Consider the following 24,033-nt stretch of genomic DNA (forward strand, 5'->3'; position numbering starts at 1 on the left):
ATCACAAGAACTGTATAAATTGATGTAAGACCCTCCAACTTATGATCAAACAAGACTTATCTGAACTCAGATCGTAATATTAAATCATCATCACAATTATTAAGATGAGGATTAAAACAAGGTGCCAAAAGATTGTCAAGCCAGTCAGTGAATACATATTTTCCTGCCTGATAAATAATGCAGTTTTAAGAAAGGGATTATTTGACATGCTCGAATCAAATGATAATATATGCAGTTAAGGGAGTTCATTTTACTTGTTCAGTGTGCATCAGCAGTTTTTCATAGTTTTATCAACTGGGTAAGAAAATCAATTCCTGTGGGTTTTCTTAAATGTTTGGCTCGTGGTTAACGTATATACATATCTTTGAAACTATTGCACATTCTGATTATGTGGTCCCTGTGGGTGTAATACATTTGCACATGAGCAATAACCTACATTTCTACAGTTCCCACTATGTGTAAGGAGTCATCTCTGAACACTTTACAGAGTGGTAGATGGTGAGGGCAAGAGGAGTGTACAATTTTTGAAGATAGTGAGGAAGGCAGAAATGTTGATAGAGGGACTTTATGATGGTGAAGGTTTAATTGTTGATGGAAGGAGTGGAAACAAGAGTAAATAAAATCAGTGTAAAAGGAGTGGAGGGTGTGCACACAATTTAGGGCTGAAGTACAAACAAAGAACAAAGAACAAAGGACAGTACAGCACAGGAACAGGCCATTCGGCCCTCCAAGCCTGCGCCGATCATGATGCCTGCCTAAACTAAAACCTTCTGCACTTCCGGGGTCCATATCCCTCTATTCCCATCCTATTCATATATTTGTCAAGATGCCTCTTAAACGTCTCAATGGTACCTGCTTCCACCACCTCCCCTGGCAACAAGTTCCAGGCACTCACCACCCTCTGTGTAAAGAACTTGCCTCGCACATCCCCTCTAAACTTTGCCCCTCTCACCTTAAACCTATGTCCCCTAGTAACTGACTCTTCCACCCTGGGAAAAAGCTTCTGACTATCCACTCTGTCCATGCCGCTTATAACTTTGTAAACCTCTGTCATGTCACCCTCCACCTCCGTCATTCCAGTGAAAACAATCCCAGTTTATCCAACCTCTCCTCATAGCTAATGCCCTCCAGAACAGGCAACATCCTGGTAAACCTCTTCTGTACCCTCTCCAAAACCTCCACATCCTTCTGGTAGTGTGGCAACCAGAATTGCACGCAATATGCTAAGTGTGGCCTAACTAAAGTTCTGTACAGCTGCAGCATGACTTGCCTATTTTTATACTCTATGCCCCGACCGATGAAGGTAAGCATGCCGTATGCTTTCTTGACTACCTTATCCACCTGCATTACCACTTTCAGTGACCTGTGGACCTGTACGCCCAGATCTCTCTGCCTGTCAATACTCCTAAGGGTTCTGCCATTTACTGTATATTTCCCACCTGCATTAGACCTTCCAAAATTCATGGAGATCAGGAAAGGTGAATCTGTGGATAGAGCTAAATGTGAGGGTAATAACTTAAGAAACTCTCTTGGCACAGGAAGCCAGCAGACCTTAGCTAGGATGTAACATAAGAAATAGGAGCAAGAGTAGACCCCTTGAGCCTGCTCTGCCATTCAATACAATCATGGCTGATCCTCAGCTTCAACTCCACTTTCCTGTTTGCTCCCCATGTCCCTTAGTTCCTGAGAGACCAAACATCTGTCTATCTCAGCCTTAAATATATTCAACAATGGAACATCCACAACCCTCTGGGGTAGAGACTTACAAAGATTCACAATCCTTTGAGTGAAGAAGTTTCTCCTCATCTCAGTCCTAAATGATCAGCCCTTATCCTGAGACTGTGCCCCTGTGTTCTAGATTCCCCAGGCAGGGGAAACAAACTCTCAGTGTCTACCTTGTCAAACCCCTTCAGAAACTTGTATGTTTCAATGAGATCACCTCTCATTCTTCTAAACTCCGGGGAGTATTTACTCAGCCTCACGTCACAGGGCAACTCTCTCATCCCAGGAACCAATCTAGTGAACCTTTGCTGTACCATCTCCAATGCAAGCCTATCCATCCGTCCTATGGAGACCAAAACTGCAAACAGTACTCCAGCTGTGGTCTCACAGCTGTGTCTGTCTTCACAGTAGATGACACAAATTACATACCAGAAATAAAGAGTAACCAGGAGTCTTTTAAAAGAACTTAAGGTAAGTAATATCAGCAGACAAAAAAAATTGTAGAAACTTAAGGGACTTAAGGCCAACAAATCTCCAGGATCTGATGGCCTACATCCCAGGGTTTTAAAAGAGGAAGCTGCAGAGTTAGTGGATGCATTAGTTTTTCCAAATTCCTTAGATTCTAGAATGGTCCTAGTAATTGGAAATAGCAAATGGAACATTGCTATTCAAGAAAGGAGGGAGAGAGAAAACAGGGAACTACAGGCCAATTAGTCTGACATCAGTTGTCAGGAAAATGCTGGAATTTATTGTTAAGGAAGTCTTAAGGAAATTTTTATGAAAGGGAAATAGTGTTTGACAAATTTGTTGGAGTTCCTTCGAGGATGTAACTAGTAGGGCAGTCGTATACTTGGATTTCCAAACGGTATTCAGAAGGTGCTACACAAAAAGGTTATATGCAAGATAAGGGCACATGGAGTTGGGGGTAATCTATTATTTATTTTATTTGTTTAGAGATACAGCACTGAAACAGGCCCTTCGGCCCACCGAGTCTGTGCCGACCAACAACCACCCATTTATACTAACCCTACAGTAATCCCATATTCCCTACACTAGGGGCAATTTACAATGGCCAATTTACCTATCACCTGCAAGTCTTTGGCGGTGGGAGGAAACCTGAGCACCCGCCGAAAACCCACACAGACACAGGGAGAACTTGCAAACTCCACACAGGCAGTACCCAGAATTGAACCCGGGTCCCTGGAGCTGTGAGGCTGCGGTGCCAACCACTGTGCCGCCCTACTGCGCCACTGTGCCGCCCTCAACCTTTTATCATAGGACAACCCCCTCATTCCAGGGATCAATTTTGTAAATCTTCACTGCACTGCCTCCAGTGCAAGTATATCCTTTCTTAAATGTGGAGACCAAAACTGCACACAGTATTCCAGGTGCGGTCTCACCAAAACTCTGTACAATTTTAGTAAGACTTCTTTATTCCTGTACTCCAATTCCCTTGCAGTAAAGGCCAATATGCCTTTTGCCTTCCTAATAGCCTGCTATGCCTGCATGTTAACTTTGTGCGTTCCTTGTACGAGTACCCCCAATCCCTCTGAACTTCAACACTTACCAGTTTAACACCTTTTAATAAATGTTCTGCTTTTCTATTTATACGATCAAAGTGATTAACTTCACACTTCCCTACATTATACTCCATTTACCATCTTGTTGCCCACTCACTTAACCTGTCTATATCTCTTTGCAGCTTCTCTACGTCGTTCCCGCAGCTTTCCTTTCCACGGAGCTTTGTATCATCAGCAAACTTAGACACATCACTCGCAGTCTCTTCATCCAAGTCATTAATATAGAGCGTAAATAGCTGAGGCCCCAGCACTGATCCTTGCGGCACCCCACTATTCACTGCCTGCCAACTTGAAAATGCCCCATTTATGCGCACTCTCTGCTTCCTGTCTGTTAACCAATCCTCTATCTACGCTAATATATTACCCCAACACCATGAGCCCTTATCTTGCCTATTAATCTTTTATATGGAACCTTATCGAATGCCTTTTGAAAATCCAAGTATACTAGATCTACTAGTTCCCCTTTATCTACCCTACGAGTTACATCCTCAAAAAACTCTAATAAATTTGACAAACAAGATCTCCCTTTAGTAAAACCATGCTGATTTTTTCTCATCATACTATGCTTTTCCAAGCGCAATGTAAAGACTTCTTGAATAATAGTTTCCAGCATCTTTCCAATGACGGACGTTAGGCTAACTGGCCTGCAATTCCCTGTTTTCTCTCTACCTCCTTTCTTCAAAAGCGATATTAACATTTGCCAACTTCCAATCTGAAGGGATCATTCTTGAATCTAAGGAATTCTGGAAAATCATAGCCAGCACTTCCACTATCTCTGCAGCTAACTCTTTTAGAACCCTAGGATGTAGGCCATCTGGTCCTGGAGACTTGTCAGATTTAGTCCCTCAAGTTTCTCCAATACCTTTTCTCGGCTGATATCAATATCCTTAATTTCCTCACTCTTTTTAGCCCCTAGGTTACTGCCTATTTCTGGTATGGAACTTGTGTCTTCTGCTGTGAAGACAGACACAAAATATTTGTTCAATGCCTCTGCCATTTCCTCATTTCCCATGATGATTTCTCCTGTCTCTGCCTCTAAGGGACCAACGTGTATTTTAGCTACTCTCTTACCTTTTCAAGTACTGATAAAAGCTCTTACAATCTTTTTATATTGCTGGCTAGTTTACCCTCATATTCTATTTTTCCCCTTTTTATCAACTTTTTGGTAGCCCTTTGGTTTCTAAAACATTCACAATCTTCAGACTTGCTACTCTTTTTTGGCAACATTGTAAGTCTCTTCTTTTAGTCTAGTACTCTCAACTTCCTGAGTGAGCCACCAATGGGTCTTTTTGATGAATTTTTGTTTTTGAACGGAAGGTACTTTTGTTGAACCCTTTGAATTGTTTCTTTAAATGTTTCCCACTGTTCATTTACCACCATACCTTCCAGTCTATTTACCCAATTAACCTTAGCCAGTTCTCCCCCATACCTTCGTATTTGGCTTTAAGTTTAAGATGCTTGTTTGTGATTGAAATGTGTCACTTTCAAACTTAACATGAAATTCAATGGTATTATGATCACTATTTTCCAGTGGATCTTTTACTATGACATTGTTTATTAACCCTGCTTTGTTACACAATACAAGGTCGAAAATAGCTTTATCCTTAGTATTGCTCCAAGAAACTGTCACAACAGCATTCTACAAATTCAACTTCTAGACCACTGTTGCCAATTTGATTGTCCTAGTCTTTATGCAGATTTAAGTCCCCTACAATTAATACATTACCTTTTTTACATGCTCCAATAATTTCCCATTTAATGTTTTGTCCAATAATATAACTACTGTTAGGGGGCCTGTAAACTACTCTCACTAATGTTTTCTGACTCCTGCTATTCCTAATTTCCACCCAAACTGATTCTACTTCATGATCTTCTGAGGCTAAATCCCTCCTTATTAATGTCCTTATGCCATCCTTTACTATCAGGGATACCCTTCCTCCTCTGCCATTCTGTCTGTCTCTCTGAAATATTGTGTAACCTGGAATATTCATTTCAGAACCTTGATCTCCTTGTAACCATGTCTCAGTAATGGCAATTAGATCCAGATCATTCACCTCTATTGGTGCCACTAGTTCATCTATCTGTAGTTCTTCTGTCTCTGCCTCGAAGGGGCCAATTTTTCCTTTCGCTTCTCTCCTCCTTTTTATATACTTGTAAAAGCTCTTACAATATTCTATTTTTTCTCTTTTTATCAACCTTTTGGTCACCTTTTCCTGAATCATCTAAATCATTCCCGATCCTTAGACTTACCCAGCCTTTTCTTTTTGTCTAATACTAACCTTAACCTTCCTAGGAAGCCACAGATGGATCTTTCTTGGCTGAGTTTTTGTTTTTTAATAGAATGTATTTTTGTTGTACATTTTAACTTTTTTCTTAAAACGTTTCCCACTGTTTATTTACTGCCATATCTTTTAGTCTATTTATCCAATCAACCTCAGCCAGTTCTTCTCTCTTACAATGTAATTGGCTTTGTTTAACTTTAAGATTCTTGTTCGGGCCTGGAGTATGTCACTTTCAAACTTAATATGGAATTCAGCTGTATTATGGTCATTTTTTCCCAGTGGATCTTTTACTATAATTAACCTTGCTTGATCTTGCACAATGCTAGATCTAAAATAGCTTTGTTCCTAGTTGGTTCCACAACATATTGTTCCAGGAAATTGTCACAAAAGCATTCTACAAGCTTATCTTCCAGACAACCTTTGCCAATTTGGTTTGTCCAATCTATATGAAGGATAAAGTCCCCCACAATTATTCTGTTGCTTTTGTTACAGGTTCAAATTCTTTCTTGCTTAATGCTCTGTCCAATGGTATAACTACTTTTAGGGAGCCTATAAACTACTCCCACCAGTGTTTTCTGACCTTTCTTATTCTTAATGTCCACCTATATTGATTGTACTTCCTGATCTTCTGAGTCAAAGTTCTTTTTCACTCCTGTCCTTATGTTATCCTTTACTTTCAGGGCTACTTCTCCTCCTTTTTCATCCTGCCTGTCTTTTCAAAAAGTAGTGTACCTTGTAACCATGGACTGAATTTTCGGGCCCTCCAGGAAGACAGGAATGAAGGCTGGGAGGGCCTAAAAATACTGGCATTGGACAACACGTCAATTTCAAGGCATCAGCAATAATGAATAGTGTGGTGGGAGGATGGGACAGGAATCCCACTCTCACTCCAACTCAAGCCAATTAGGACAGATGAAAAGCATTATTAAGAGATCGGAAGTGTTGGAAGTTCTAATTTTTAAAGGGGTACATGGGTGGAGCATGCCTTAAAACAGATCAGCTCTAAGGAGGTGGGTACAAAGTTGGGAGCCAGTCATGTCTCCCCCTGAGTTTCACCATGGCCCCATAAAAGGGTCAGCGGGACAAAAGGGGACAGCTCTTAGTAAGAGAGTTCCCTTGGCACAGCACAGGTGGCAGGGAGAGTGGGCACTCAGTGCCCAGGCTTTCAAGGGGGTTGGCAACCCCCATTCCCAGTATCATGGGGAAAAAGAGCCAGAGCTGGACAGTACATTCAGTTCACGATAGATGTGGCCTCGCAAGGACAAAGGGCATTGGGTTTCACCACCATTGCTGGATTCCCCCAGGTACAGGGCATCATCGATTGCACCCATGTGGCCATCAAGGCACCGACTGACCAGCCAGTGAGGTTCATCAACAGGAAGGGCTTCCGCTCCCTCAATGTTCAACTGATCTGCAGCCACAACAAGAACTTCCTCCATGTATGCGCTCTCTACCCTGGCAGCTGCCATGACTACTTCATCCTCTGTCAGTCTACGCTGCTTCAGATCTTCACTCCAACCTCCAGAGTGGCTGGATGGATCTCAGGGGACAAGGGATATCTCTTGAAGACATAGCTACTCAAACTTCAATGGGAGCCTCGACAGAGGTACAGAGGTGATACAACCAGAGCCACCTGCTCATTAGGACAATCATTGAGCAGGTCATTAGGCTTCTGAAGACAGGATTCCAGTGCCTGGACTGGTCAGGTGGTGCCCTGCAATATCCTCCTACAAGGGTCTCAGTCGTTGTGGTGGTTTGCTGCATTTTCCAAAACGAGGCCCTCCAGAGAGATCTGGAGTTTGAGGATGGTGAGCTTCTGGAGGGGGACAGCTCATCAGGGCAAGAGCAGGAGGAAGAGGAAGTGAAGCTGGAGGAAGATGGTGCAGAACAGAGAGGTGCCCCTGCTGCACAAAGCATTGGCCAGGCATGTTTCGGGGCACAAAGTGCTCGCGAGGATTACGTGAATGTCAGGGATCTCCTGATTCACGGGAGTTTCAACTGAATCCCTCTGACCAGGTTTAGGGGCATTGCATGGAAGGGAGTCTGAGATATCTGTACTAATATATGCATGGAAGACGTAGTCTGGAAATTTTAATCACTTACCACCAATGACAGAAGGACAGGTGCCCAGAGGCTTTGCCCTCACCGTAGAGGGTCCTGTTATGACTTCCACCAACTCAAATCACTTCTGTCACATCAGCAATAAAAGGACTCCCAGAGGTGTGCCGTAATGTGTCATTCTTTATAAAGTGTACAGAGAGTAAAACACTTGGCAGAGACAGAAGGAAGACACCACTTAGTGCTCCTCGCAACTTGGAGGCCTCTGCACTCGGCCACTCCTGTGCAGTGTTCCCCTTATGGCCTCGGAGGAGATGGAGGCAGCCTGATGTCTTGACTTTGCTTACGGCTAAGATGTACGTGAAGGTCAGACTCGTCACCGAGGTGTTTGTGGAGGCATCTACAGAGGCTGTTGCAGCTGAATCATTACAGAGGCAGCCTCCTTCACTTGATCCTGCTGCACAGATGAGCCCTAAGTCAGAGGGGCCAAGACAGCCAATGATAATGAGGGCAGCCCATGAGGGGTGACACCTTCATCCTCCTCCGTGACATCCTCAGCACCAGTAGTGCAACTGACAGGTCCACGCTACACACCATCTCTCAAATCCCATGGGCGCCAGAGCGCAGTTCCTGCATCCACTCAGAATGACGCCATATATGGCTCTCCAAGAGGCCATTCCCTCTATGGAGGAGCTCATGCACTCAGAGATCTGAGCCATTGTGGTGCACATAAGCTGGATGGACTCCTCCATCCTCTGCCCAAGATCCTGTATTACCTCAGGGAACCCTGACATACGGGTGCACATCTCCTGCTGCTGTTCAATGTAGAGCCTTCTTTCCTGTAACTCCTGAGGCCCTGCACCTGTGCCCAGTGGAGCAGGGCTGTGTCTGTCCTCCTTCCTTCAACCACAGCTCACTCTGCCTCTGGCACCTCCTGCTGCACACTAATAATGTGATCATCGCCCTGCACCACCATCTCTGCACGCGTGCCAGGAACCAGCGAGGTGAGAGTATCTGTACTGGTGGACAGTGCGCTCATAAGGTGTGATGGTGCTTCTTCTTCCTCTTGCAGCTTAGGTCCTATGGAGGGAGACGAAGAGTGTGCCCTGGATTGCACCTGTTACAGACACAAGAGGAGATGATAAGTGCCAGCCTAGGAGAGTGGAAACCTCTGCAGTGCTGAGGCTAACCAATGTTACTCAGTACACAACATGCTATCGGGTGAGATTTAGTGCTCTGCATCCCCTTAATGACTACTTTGCCCTCCATAATCACCAGGTGCACCACGAGCTGCGGTTTCACCAGATCCAACTACCTCCTTCACCACTATCCTGGCTATGTCCAAGGCCTCCCCATACGTGGTGGTTATTCAATAGAAGAAGGGAACCCCTCCTCCCATCTGGACCCTCTCCCTCGCGTTATGCGTGCATTTCTCCTGCAAGATCAAAAGAGAGGGAGATAAGGCACTGCTGTTCTCTGTGCCCAATGTCATCTGCCCCTATCCATTCGGAGCTGCATGTTTCAGTGGTGACAGGTCTTCAGCAGCTCTCTGGCTGTGAGCCATTCTGAGGGGTCATTATTTGCCCTGGGCACACACTCAACCCATGCATGAGCCCTGAGGCTCCTCAGTTATTGTGGCTTCTGGAGGGTGTCAGCCCTAAGACCTGTCCTGAGGGCTGGGGGATCACACTCAGCTTTCCAGAATATATGAGGTTATTGAGCCTTTTCTGACACTGGATCCAGAATCTCCAATTCTCACTTCTGACACTCAAGCCAGGCCAACTTGGTCCAAGATGGTTGCCTTCTCCAGCCACCCTCTGGGAAAAGGACCTCCCTCCTCTCCCTCATAGCCTCCGACATGAAAATGAGGTCAATAAAGGAAGGGACAGCTGTGCCCCGGGTGTTAGACCTCCAGCTCTCCTGCATCATCCCACTTCCCCTTGGATGAAGTGAAGGCTTTTGCATGATGCACAGTTGTCTTCAAGACAGCTGGCAACCTCAGTAACAGCTGCTGTAGGGTGTCAAAATGAGTCCCACTCTTGATCCGTTCCTGCCTCCGTTCCTGCCCCCACTGGCTCGAATTGCACAGGAAACCTGTCTCCATACCATTAAGGTCTAACCCAAGTGAAAATCAGGAATTTAATCAGTTTTTTCCTATGTGGCCCACAGCAACTGAAGCCTCCCCCTCCTGTCCAATTCATGAGGACCTCCAGAATCTACCAAAGTCTGAAACTGCACAAATCTGTTTGGGATCAAGCAAAAGTTCTAAAAGTATCCTACGAAGAAGAATTCTGGGACAACCCTAATGTACCAAGAAAATACCTGATTCCCTAAAGGATATTAGTGAACTAGACAGGTTTTTAAAGCAATCGGTGATAGTTTCACGGCAGCATTACTGAGACTAGGGCCAGAATTTTACACCCCCCCCCCCCACCCCCCGCCCCCTACAGGAGCACACTGGAGATGGGTGCGGTGGGGAGGGGGGCGCTGTTGGGGGTTGGGGGGTGCAAAATTGAGTGGGTGGCAGGGGGTGCCATTCCCAACTGCCTTCTCGCCAGCACTGCAATTTTAGGGGCAAGGGCGGCAAGAAACGGCCCATTCACCCCAGGCCAATTAAGGCCCTTAAGTGGCCAATTAATTGCCACTAAGGGCTTCCTCCAGATGCCACTGGTGTTACCAGCAGTGGGCGAGTGACTCAAGGCCTCAGGAAGCCATTCAGTGAAACCTGACGGCTTCCTTGTGGGCTGGGCGGATCCTCCTGAACAGGCACCCTGTGCCCCAAGGAGGGCTTCCCACCACCCCCCCCCCCTCCCACCCCCCGCCCCAACAGTACAAGCCTCTGCCAAAGCATTGTATTTCCCTACCACCCGCCCCCCCAACCCCGACACCGGGGACAATTGGCTGGGCCCCGGTGAGGCCCCACACACTTATCCTCATCCCGGGGCCAGCGTCCTTCTTGCTCCTCTCCCTGGCTGCAGTCTGACCGGCTGGCAGCTCTTGAAGGCAGGACCTCCTGCCTCAAAGTGACAGAAGTCCCGCCCGAGGCCAATTAAGGGCGTGGACCATGTAAAATCATAGCGTGGTTCCAGGCCCAGCGGAGACAGGCTCACCACTGCCTTTTTTGGCTGGTGGGTGGGGCCTCCAGCCCAATGTAAAATTCCAGCCCAGCTTTCAATTCCAGATTTTTTATTTAATTAATTGAATTTAAAAATCCACCAACTGCCTTGGTGGGATATGAACCCATGTCCCAGGTCATTAGCCTGGGGCTCTGGATTACTAGTCCAGTGACATTACCACTACTCCACCATCTCTCCCACAATCAGCAATCCAAAAGAACAGGTTATTTGGTCATTAACCCATTGCTGTTTGTGGAAATTTGCTGGGTGCAAAATTGGCTGCCGCATTTCCTACATTACAAAGGTAATTCATCGACTGTAAAGCACTTTGAGACATCCGGTGATCGGAAAAAGTGCTATATAAACGCGTCTTTCTAATTTTTCTTTTGCCATCTGGTGTATGACTGTGTGTGTGCATGTGTATGTTTGCGTGTACGTACTGCTTTCTTTCCTTCAACCAATTTCATGCTCCATTACCAGATTTTATCTTCAGTTCCGAGTATTTTATGTTTCGGCAGCAGTCTTTCATACAGATTTTCTGAATATCTAGGTTCATCATGTTATGCGGCTTTTCATGGACCACTTGAGGTGACATTTCTTCAGAAAAGTCAAGGAGTTTAGTCAGCATTTTCTACCTGTTATTACATTGCTGGAAAAAAGAACAGCTTTTCAATTGTTGTATCCAGTGAGTGTCATGCAGCTCAATATGCAGCACCAACATAGTGTAAGGGACATTGTACAGTTATTTTACCTCAACATTGGGCTGAATTTTCGGAGACCCCAAAGTCAGGAACAGAAACGGGGTGGCCCCAAAAATTCCGACGCTGGGTGGCGTGTCAATTTCAAGATGCCAAACCCCGCGCTGGCAATAATCATCAGGAATCCCACTCTCCTCCCAATTAAGGCCAATTAAAACTGCTGAAAAGCCCATAAAGAGCTTATCAAGGCTGGAGCTTTAAATTTTTAAAGGGGTGAACAGATTACCCGCACCTTCAGAAACTGACCAGCTGAAGGGAGGCGGGTAAAGAGTGGGGAGCCAGTCATGTTTACCCCAGGGCTTCACCCTGGCCCCATAAGAAGGTCAGTGGGGGACTGTGCACTTGGTAAGTGGGTACCCTTGGCATTGCACAGGTGTTAGAGAGTGTGGGTACTCAGCGTCCTGGCTTTGAACAGGGTCAGCAGCACACTAACATAGGGGCAGAAGAGCAAGGGCAAAAGCTACCAAGGACAATTGGGTGGCCACTTGCCCAGAAGGAAGGCTCCAGCTGGCAATGGGGGCATGGCTCTCAGATTTTGGGCCCAGTGGCAATGAGGGAAAACACCCTCTGCAGGAAGGGTAGAACCCTGGTCATCAGGAGAGCACTGGAAGGCAATGGAGGCCAAACTCTCAACACAGAATTTACCACCAAAGATGGAGCTACCTGGTGATGACCGAGAACCAGTGCTGCAGGTGACTGTGATCTCCAGGCAGGTCACAGACACCTGTGCCCTCATTGCTGAAGGCCTCACACCTCGCAACACTGGTCACCATGCACTGCCAATGTCCGTCAAAGTCACTGTGGCCTTGAGCGTCTGCGCTTCTGGCTCCAAGGATCAGCTGTCGACCTTGGTGGAATCTCAGACAGTTGTACAACATTGCATCTTGCAGGTCACTGATGCCCTCTTTGCCAGAGCTGGACAGTACATTCATTTAATGACAGACACAGCCTCACAGGCACAGAGGGCATTGGGTTTCGCCTCCATCATTAGATTCGCCTGTGTGCAGGGCATCATCGATTGCACTCGTGTGGCCATCAAGGCACCCAGTGAGCAGCCAGTGAGATCCATCAACAGGAAGGGCTTCCACTCACTCAATGTCCAACTGGTCTTCAATCACAACAAGAGCTTCCTCCATGTGTGTGCTCACTTTCCTGGCAACTGCCATGACTCCTTCATCCTCTGCCAGTCCAGGCAGCCTCAGATTTCACTCCAACCCCCAAAATGCATAGATAGATCCCAGGGCAAAAGGGATGTCCTTTGAAGAAATGGCTACTCACCCGTCTCAGGGAGCCCCAGATACAGGCACAGAGGCGATACAGCCAATGCCATCTGCTCAGTAGGACAACAATTGAGCAGGCCATCAGGCTTCTGAAGGTGCGATTCTGGTGCCTGGACAGTTGTGTGGTGCCCTCCTGAAAGGATCTCAATGACTGTGGTGGTCTGCTGCACTCTCCATAACCTGGCCCTCGAGAGAGGTGTGGGACTTGCGGACGGTGAGGCCCTGGAAGGAGACAGCTCATCCGGGGAGGAGCAGGCGCAGGAGGTAAGAGAGGAGGAAGAATTAGAGGCAGAGAGAGATGATGCTGAGCAGAGAGGTGACCCTGCTGCAGGACGAGATGGCCTCCTCCTGCCACCCTCTGGAAAGTGGGCCTCCCTCCTTTCCTTCCTGGCCTCCAGCATTAGATCCAGGTCTACATCAATGAAGTAAGGATCTGCCCTGCCCCGGGTGCCAGGCCTCCAGCTCCTCTGTGACATCTTTCTTCCCTCTGATGCAGTGGGAGGCTTTGACACAAACTGCAGCTCTCTCCCTCAGGGCAACTAGCAGCCTCAGTGACGGCTGCATGGGAGTCTAAATGGCTCCCACACTTCATCTGACTCACCTCCATTCCTGCCTTCACTGGCACACTGGCACAGTGTACAGAGTCTCCACACCAATTAAGGGCTTCCCCACGTGAACATGTGAACTTTAGTCAAAAACAGACCCGACTTCTGTTTTCCTGCCTCCGTCATGAAAATTTAACCTATATGTCAACTACTGGTGAGGAATTTGGCAGGCAAGCTCATGAAAAGGCTATACATATATTTGCAGCTGAACATATAGTTTCTCCCACTGAAGAGACAGGAAAGCTATATATCATCCTGTTGCACTTCTGAAAAATAGTGACAACAATAATTTGCATTTATATATTGCCTTTGACATAGAAAAAAAATCCCAAGGCATTTCATAGAGGTGTAATCAGACAGAAATAGACTTTGACACAAAGAAGGGTCTATTAGGAGGGTCAAGGACAATATCTGTTCTGACTGAAGCTCATTGCCTGAAATATTTAATTCTGTTTCTCTCTCCACAGATGCTGCCTGACCTGCTGAGTATATCCAGCATTTTCTGTTTTTATATCTATATGGCTAATTTGTGTTGCAGAAAAATCTTCAGCTTTTAAAACACACATTTTTAGTTTGAAATACAAGCATTCCAGTGTATCGCCAGTGTCAACCAGATGTGGTACAAATCTACCATTGTTTTGTTGAGATAGTTTAAGACTTCAGAGCAGATTGCAGAAATATCTTGCTGTGCATCATTTGAAAGCTGTAAACTGCCGTTGGTTTCAAGCTGTCATGCAGGGCAATTACCGAGATTATTATTGTTAAACATCTACGTTATTCTCTTTACTTCCTTCACCCACTTTATCATTCTGCCAACACATTTTAACCCCTAGGGCCTCTCAGGGTAAGGTTGCCAGATTGATATCGTTCAGCTCTGAATTTAAGGATCAAAACATTGTGAGCACATCTCTTGGTAGTTGATGGTGAAATGAGAGTGTTTTTTGTCACTGTGTCAGCCGCTCACACCATTTGATTCCTGATTATTTTATAATATAGTGTACATTGACTAAATCCATTTGAAAAGAGTAATTCTCTTTAATTAACTAACTATTCCTCCTCCGCTGTTCCTCCTCCTATTGTCAGAATGATTCCAGTCCTTAACATATTCCTTTTTAGTTGCTAGATCCAAGAAAAGAAAAGAAAAAATGCTAATAGTAAAATGGAGAAGAAGAATGGATAGGATGGGAATAGAGGGATACGGTCCCCGGAGGTGCAGAAGGTTTTAGTTTAGACAGGCATCAAGATTTTAGTTTAGACAGGCAGGCTTGGAGGGCCGAATGGCCTGTTCCTGTGCTGGACTGTTCTTTGTTCTTTGAAACATATTTGAAATAGCCAAATGTGCAGTTGTTCTGAGAAGAAACAAAGGTAAAGAAAAGCAATGTAAGAATATTAACTTGCTTGCAGGTTATTAAGCTGAAATGTTGCTGTGAGAGCTCTAATGGTAACTAGTAGTGTTAGGATGCTAGGCTACAAACTGAAGTGTCCTTCTATGAACAATGCCAATTTACAGCCACAATATTGTAATTAATGAGCACCAGCAGTAAAGGACAAAGGAAACGTAATACTACCTATCGGTGGTAGCCTGATTTTGAAACAATGTTTAAATTGATTGATAAATCTGTGACTGTTTAAATTTAGTCTATGCTTACAGTCCTTTGCCAATATTTGGTGTTGGCTGCCAATTTGTCCTTTGAAGGCATCATTCCCAAGCCTTATCCTGTCTCACCAAAAGTCCACACGTGAACAGAGGTCAATTATAGAACCTCAACAGATCAGTTGAAGCATACGTTGAGGAATTAAACCTAGTACTTCTGAGGGATAATTTTACAAATTTGTATTGCCAACTCAGGGCTTCTCCAATCAGGAGCATATAACTGACTCCCCAAATATGTGCTGCTAGTAGACGATGCTGGGCACTGGGAACGAGAATCCTTGAATTAGTCCTTTGATTTATATCGTTTGGTATTCTCACAGTGGGGGAGTTATCTGAAGCAAGATTTCATCCTGGATCTTGAATATGTAATTCCTCTAAAGGTTATGCTTAGCTCAATGTTTTCTATAACTGAGATTTCTCTTGCTTTCTTGATATTTTTAAAATCAAAGTCAGTTAGCTGAGGTAAAATGGACAATTTTGTATTACAGAAGTGAAAGCTGTACAATAGAATGGCCACAGCACAGAAGGAGGCCATTCGGCCCATCATGTCCGTGCCGGCTTTCTGCAAGAGCAACTCAGCTAGTTCCCCTATATTTTTACAATCCTGACCTTGAATGAAGAGAAACATCCCAATCTGTTTACCAACAAGTGAAATATATTTCAGGATCAAGAATAAAAACAAATCAGTTGCTACAATAATTAGCTGCCCGAGTACCAAGATATTGTTTCTTTCACTTTAGAAATGGAGATCTACCCTAATCTAGACACCTCATAAAGATTTCCCACTGTCAAACGGGCACAATCTGCTCCATGTGGCAAATATTGCTGATCTATTCCTTTGATAGACAATACAATACACAAACACATCATGAGAAAAATATATGGTTGCAACATGGTTAATTACTATGCAATACATTTATTCTGTTATTACAGATGAATTTTAATAATTACATAACTAATTCATTAAAAAGTCTATGAATAATGCTTTGTATTTTCTGGAATTTCTTTGCTAAACCCCTTTGCCTCTCCAATTCCTTTACCTTTAAGACTTTCCTTAAATCTCACCTCTTTGACAAAGATTTTGGTTACCCTTCATCCTAACCTCCTCTTCTTTGTCTCAGACTCTATGAAGCACCTTTGGAAGGTGTTCTGTTGAAGGACAGAAATGGTACATAAGAAATCTGTTAAGTAAAACCAGATAATGCTGAAAATTCCAAGAAGGACAAAGAGAAAAATGAATAGGGCCAAGGCCCTCGTAATGCTGGACTGAGGGATTTGTTATCATTGAGCCGTCGAGCTGTGGAAACCTAATGGCATCCTTGAGCAGCTCGTTGAAAAAGAGGACTCAAAGATTGGGCCACTGCAACACCAGCAGTGACTATCAGTTAAGTCCTTAAAGGGGATCAGAAATGTGGGGGTGACTGGGAAGGGGGGCAATCAGGATGGTCAGTGGGGGCGGTAATGGTGATGGGGATTGGAAAGGCAACTGGAGAGAGTGGAGGTCAGGATTAGCAGGGTAGCATCAATGAATGGGGAGTGGAGGCCTGCAGTGGCCAGCATGGTTTTAATGTGGAGTCAGAGGCATTAGGTCTGTTATTTGAATACACGAAGAACCTAAAACCTGTTTCAAGAGTAGGCCCTGGACATCAACTTTTTTTTTAACTACAGCAATATGGCAGGCATAGGACTGATGGCTTGTAATAAGCATATGCTTAAGGAACGCAAGCTCCAGCAGCTGATGGGAACTAATGCCCCTCCAGATCCTCCCTCCGCTTCACTTCCCTCTGACCCCACCCCTTCTGATCTGACCCCTGGCCGTGTATTCACTATACCCTCTGACCTCCCCCTCTCTGATGCTGAGCGTTCTGTACTCAGCAAAGGTCTCAGTTTTATCCCCTTACGCCCCCACCTCAATGAATTTCACGCTCGGCATGACGTTGAGCTCTTCTTCTGTCGCCTCAGCCTCCGGGCTCACTTCTTTGACCAGGAGTCCTCCCCCCGACCGGCAGACACATTCACCCGCCTCCAGCATTCTCCCTCTACCTGGACCTCTCCCCCTGGCCTCTTACCCGCTCTTGATCTCTTCATTGAAAACTGTCGGCGAGACATTGGTCGTCTCAATTTCTCTGCCCCCCTCACTCACTCTAACCTGTCCCCCTCTGAACTTGAGGCACTCCGTTCTCTCAGGTCTAACCCCGACATGGTCATCAACCCTGCAGACAAGGGTGGTGCTGTTGTCGTATGGCGTACCGACCTCTACCTTGCGGAAGCTCAACGCCAACTCACGGACACTTCTTCCGACCTCCCTCTGGACCATGACCCCACCACCGAACATCAAGCCACCGTCCAAAGGACTGTCACTGACCTCATCTCCTCTGGAGATCTTCCCTCTACAGCTTCCAACCTCATAGTCCCACAACCCCGGACAGCCCGCTTCTACCTCCTTCCCAAAATCCACAAACGGGACTGTCCCGGCAGACCCATTGTGTCAGCCTGCTCCTGCCCCACTGAACTTATTTCTTCCTATCTAGACTCTATCTTTTCTCCGCTGGTCCAGTCTCTTCCCACCTACATCCGTGACTCTTCTGACGCCCTACGTCATTTTGACAATTTCCAGTTTCCTGGTCCCAACCGCCTCCTCTTCACTATGGACGTCCAATCGCTCTACACCTCCATCCCCCACCAGGATGGTTTGAGGGCTCTCCGCTTCTTCCTGGAACAGAGGCCCAACCAGTCCCCATCCACCATCACCCTCCTCCGCCTGGCTGAACTTCTTCTCACATTGAACAACTTCTCCTTCAACTCCACACTTCCTTCAAGTAAAAGGTGTCGCTATGGGTACCCGCATGGGTCCTAGTTATGCCTGTCTTTTTGTGGGATATGTCAAGCATTCTTTGTTCCAGTCCTACTCAGGCCCCCTCCCCCAACTCTTTTTCCGGTACATTGATGACTGTATCGGTGCCGTTTCCTGCTCCCGCCCCGAACTGGAAAACTTTATCAACTTTGCTTCCAATTTCCACCCTTCTCTCACCTTTACATGGTCCATCTCTGACACTTCCCTTCCCTTCCTCGACTTCTCTGTCTCCATCTCTGGGGATAGGTTGTCTACTAATATCCATTATAAGCCCACCGACTCCCACAGCTATCTCGACTACACTTCTTCACACCCTACCTCCTGTAAGGACTCCATTCCATTCTCCCAGTTTCTCCGTCTCCGACGCATCTGCTCTGATGATGCTACCTTCCATGATGGTGCTTCTGATATGACCTCCTTTTTCCTCAACCGAGGATTTCCCCCCACTGTGGTTGACAGGGCCCTCAACCGTGTCCGACCCATTCCCCGCACCTCTACCCTCACCCCTTCCCCTCCCTCCCAGAACCGTGACAGGGTTCCCCTTGTCCTCACTTTTCACCCCACCAGCCTCCATATCCAAAGGATCATCCTCAGCCATTTTCGCCACCTCCAGCGTGATGCCACTACCAGTCGCATCTTCCCCTCCCTTCCCCTGTCAGCATTCCGAAGGGATCATTCCCTCCGCGACACCCTGGTCCACTCCTCCATTACCCCCACCACCTCGTCCCCGTCCCAGGGCACCTTCCCCTGCAATCGCAGGAGGTGTAACACCTGCCCATTTACCTCCTCTCTCCTCACTATCCCAGGCCCCAAACACTCCTTTCAGGTGAAGCAGCGATTTACTTGTACTTCTTTCAATGTAGTATACTGTATTCGCTGCTCACAGTGTGGTCTCCTCTACATTGGGGAGACTAAGCGCAGACTGGGTGACCGCTTTGCGGAACATCTCCGCTCAGTCCGCAAGCAGGACCCTGAGCTTCCGGTTGCTTGCCATTTCAACACTCCCCCCTGCTCTCATGCTCACATCTCTGTCCTGGGATTGCTGCAGTGTTCCAGTGAACATCAACGCAAGCTCGAGGAACAGCATCTCATTTACCGATTAGGCACACTACAGCCTGCCGGACTGAACATTGAGTTCAATAATTTCAGAGCATGACAGCCCCCCATTTTACTTTCATTTTTAGTTATTTTTTCTTCCTTTTTTTTAACATTCTTTTTTACATTTTTTACAATCTTTTTTTTGCATTTATTTCATTTCATCTTTGTTTGTTCAGTTTGCTTACCCACTGTTTTTTTTCAGGTTTGCACTTGCTGCTGTTCAATATTCAGTGTATTTACACCTAATCTGTACTAATGCTTTGTCTTTCAACACACCATTAACATATTGTTTGCCTTTGCTCCGTGGCCTTTTGGTCAGCTATGTGGCCTGGTCCAATCTAGATCTCCTTTGTTATCTCTTGCCTCACCCCCACCTCACTTGCTTATAACCAGTGACTTTTCTAATATTCGTCAGTTCCGATGAAGGGTCACTGACCCGAAATGTTAACTCTGCTTCTCTTTCCACAGATGCTGCCAGACCTGCTGAGTGATTCCAGCATTTCTTGTTTTTATTTAATAAGCATATGCTTCCTGTCCCTACGTTGGAAGCTCAGGTGACCATTTAGCATCCAAGTAACGAGCGCTGTGCGGACAAATTTCTTGGTTCATATGAACATATATTTCCCTTTTAGATACTGCTTGGCATGCTCTGGTTTTATTTCAGATTTCCAGTATTGTATTTTTGCTTTATTTTCCTTTATTCTCATTAAAATTCTATGACTGATTTGGTTTCTATATATCTAGACACCGTCAATGATTCAATTTGTATCTGTTTCATTCAAGTGCAACATTTTACTGATTGCACAAAGATTGGAATGTAAACCTGAAGGATCCTCTTATGTTCATGGAAAGGTTAACAGCAAAACATATGAGTACCTCTAAAGTGAAAAGGAAGTACAAATGTACCCAGAATAGAATTGGTAGTTGATTTAAAAGAGCACAAATAAAAAAGCAATAAGTAGGTCAGGGGCTCTCCAAGGCGCTAAGCATCTTAAAGCATGCAAGCTATATTTCCTCAAACCATATTCTCTTTTATATTATTTACTTTGAACATACTGCATTTCTACTGTCCGCCCACTGTTCCTTCTGTCAGGCATAATTTTTTCTGGTTTTGCACCAAAGGCATGCAGATTTCAGCACTGGAATTATTAGATATTTGACTGAAAGGTCAAAGTAGGCTAGAAAATACTTAGAAACAGGAATATCAATAAATACTCTAATGATAACCTTCTACTTGTGAAAGAAAATCAAACTGCACTAATAACACAAATTCAAGCTCCATCATTATAGGCCTTATGAAACATTCAGTATAGAGCAAACAATTTTTATTGCAGATGTCAGATTGTTTTATTAGATTGGCTTTGTGTACGTTTTGCTCCACTTTCCATGGCTATTGAGGATAGTTTAGATGCAGAGTAAAGCTTCCAGACTGCTTTAACACAGAAAAACACACCATTACACATAGGTGAGACACTTATTTCCTGCAGCAGATAACTTTGGCCTCTAAATGAGGGCAATTTTCATCTTCACCTATTGGGTGGTAAACTGGCAAAGATGATTGCCCAGCCATTGTAGAACCCACCCTAATATTCATTACAGATGAGTTGAATGGAAATGAAAATTGGGCAGGTTCTAAAGGAGTGGGCAATCCATTCCCCAGTTCGCCACCCAAGTGTTGAAGGTGAAAAACACCTTCAGCGACTCTGCCAACTGGACTGCCAATGTGTGGATAGTTTAGGAACATAGGACACAGGAGCAGGAGTAGGCCATTCAGCCCCTCAAGCCTACTCCGCCATTCACCTGGATCATGGCTGATCTTCTACCTCCAGGCCATTTTCCCACACTATCCCCATATCCTTGATCTCTTTTAATATCTAGAAATCTATCGATCTCTGTCTTGAATATACTCAATGACTGAGCTTCCACAGCCCTCCGGGGTAGAGAATTCCAAAGATTCACCACGCTCTGAGTGAAGAAATTCCTCCACATCTCAGTCATCAATGGCCTATCCCTTATTCTGAGACTGTGTCGCCTGGTTCTAGAACCCCCATCCTTCCTGTTTGTACCCTGTTGAGTCCTGTAAGAATTTTGTGTGCTTCAATGAGTTCACCTCTCATTCTTCTAAAGTCTAGAGAATATAGGCCCAGTCTCCTCAATCTCTCCTCATAGGACAATCCCGCCATCCCAGGGATCAGTCTGGTGCACCTTTGTTGCACTCCCGACATGGCAAGTCTATCCTTCCTTAGGTAAGGAGACCAAAACTGTATACATTACTGCTGAAGCCTTATGCAAGTCGATTGACAAAGTTCAAACTCATTTATTTTATGTCCTTTTCAGTCTTAGAGAGATGGGACTTTGATATCATGAATGTGACATGGATTTGAAATCAGAGGTAAACGCCATTTGCAGGTTTGGCTGCTATGATATGGTGGTAATGAAAGGAAGTGCTATGGTTGTATCTCTGTTAAATTAATATTCTTATTCAACACTGTCTGATACAGCGAATCAGCACTTATTTTCAGTGATTGCATATAATTGAATATTGGCAGAATTGTCCAATTTAGTTAATTTCACTTGTCAACATCAAGGATTGCTACTGTTGATGGGTTGTCGTTAATTGTAAAGGCACTGAAAGACTGTGGATTTTTTTCATCTCATTACACTCCTGCGAAGTGTCTTGAGACATTTTGCTATGCTATATAAATGCAACAAAAGCAAAATACTACAGATGCTGGAAATCAGAACTAAAAATAGAAAATGCTGGGAACACTCAACAGGTCATGCAACATCTATGAAGAGAGAAATACAGGTAACGTTTCAGGTTGATGCTGTTTCATCAGAACTGTAAGATGTTAGAGATTAACAGATTTTAAGCAAGTAAGAAGTGTTTCGAGGAAAAGGGGTGGAAAGGAGAACAAAATGGAAGATTTGTGATATAAATGCAAATTGGTGTTGTTGAATGACTGACCTGGATACTATTTCCTGATTCCAAAGATTGGCAATACCAGCCCATACCAGCTTCAGTCAATGTCTTTCTTGAGCTGGTCTCTGGTAAGTGCAAGAAAGCTGTGAGGATTGACTTGACCCTTGATTGTCTCCCCCTTCCTCTAGCAACGACCCCTTCGGTTTGGTGCTTTCCACCCTCCCCTACCCTAAATAAAAAGGATTATATAACAGAGTCAATTTGTGGGGAACAACAGACATGAAAGTGTATTTTATCACACCATAGTGTATACCAACTGATGGCAACGCTAGGCTGTCCCTTGATATCTAATTTAATATTTACGAGAAAACCTTTACAGATGTCCTCCTCCTCCATTATCCTGGTGGATAATTGTAAGGCCTGGATTAGTGCCAAGCCACACAGACTAAAAAATCCCAGGTTCCTGCCACGTTTTTCCTGAGTTCACCCCTGTCTCAGCCCATCTGCTGCTGAAACCTTCATTTATACCTTTGTTACCTCTAGACTTGACTATTTCAATGCACTCCTGGCTGGTCTCCCGCATTCTACCCTCCATAAACTTGAGGTCATCCAAAACTTGCTGCCCATGTCTTAACTCACACCAAGTCCCATTCACCAATCACCCCTGTGCTTGCTGACCTACATTGGCTCCTGGTCAAGCAAAGTCTTGATTTTAAAATTTTCATCCTTGATTTGAAATCCCTCCATGCATCATCCCTTCCTATCTCTAATGTCCTCCAGCCCCACAAACCTCCGAGATACCTGCATTCCTCTAATTCTGGCCTCTTGAGCATCCCCGATTTTAATTGCTCCACCATTTGGGGCCATGCCTTCAGCTGCCTAAGCCCTAAGCTCTGTAATACCATCCCTGCACCTCTCCACCTCTCTACCTCGCTTTCCTCCTTTAAGACGCCCTTTAAAATCTACCTCTTTGATCAAGCTTTTTGTCATCTAAGCTAATCTTATCTAATCTCAGTGTCACATTTTGCTTTATAATGCCCTTGTAAAGCACCTTGGGACATTTTATTACGTTAAAGGCACTATATAAGTATAACTTTGTTGTTGTTGTTGTTGAGCGAATTGATTTGAGCCAGAATAGCAATTGGGAGCTCAGATTTGGCCCTCGGCAACCTGAGAGATGGGAGAAGAAATCAGTCACTGATCCCATTGCTGATGAATATTTAGTGACTCCTGCAGGAAGGTGACTATGTGTAGGTGCTAGATAAAAATAGTCTCAAATGTAATGTCCTTCACAGTCCAATAGCCTGCCACCACTCACTGTCTAGTCTCTCAATGAAGAAAGGCCACTTGAGAGCAGTTCCCACGGATTACCTTTACTGAGTAAAGCCTTGCATAACAAGATTCTGCATTTTGTGGAAAAGAGAAGAGGAGTTAAGAAGAAAAATTCACTGAAGAACATTATGCCAGAAGCAAAATAAACTTCAGCAGATTAGCTGTCTTTTACTCTTGAAATAAAAGTAGGGAGATACAGCAGAGCAAGAGGGGCTTAGAAAGAGTGTGGAAACTTGTTGACTGTAGGCTTTACTATTGACAAGAAAGTCGAGGGTAACAAAAGGCAGTACACCAGTCTGAAGAACAGAGGCTGTGAGCTGGGACTAGAGGAGATTGCAGAGGTAGGGTGGGTAAGGTCATGAAGAGATCTGTAAATGAGGACTAAGATTTTCAAGTTTTGGGAGCTAGAGGAGTGATAGGATAGTGGGACATAATAAAGGATAAGATGCAGACAAAGGAGTTTTGAATGAGTTAGAATTTATAGACAGTAGAGCTTGGGAGACCACGAGAAATTGAGCCAGGAGGTGAGAAAAACATGGATGAGGATTTCAGTAGCTGGAGATGGGTGCTGTTACAGAGATCGTCTGTCCCCCACCACCAACCAACCCCCCCCCACCCCCCCTCATCTCATGGGGTTCTCAGTGATTGGGAAGGGATAATAGCATGATTGTAGTAGGGGATCCTGTTCCATCCTGAACCAACAAGGACATTTAAAAAAAAATGAAATTTACCTTTTGGGACCTTTTCTGCGTCGGATCCAGTTTATCGCTG

The sequence above is a fragment of the Heterodontus francisci genome, chromosome 25 (assembly GCF_036365525.1).
Source record: "Heterodontus francisci isolate sHetFra1 chromosome 25, sHetFra1.hap1, whole genome shotgun sequence".
NCBI classification, from domain to species: domain Eukaryota; kingdom Metazoa; phylum Chordata; class Chondrichthyes; order Heterodontiformes; family Heterodontidae; genus Heterodontus; species Heterodontus francisci.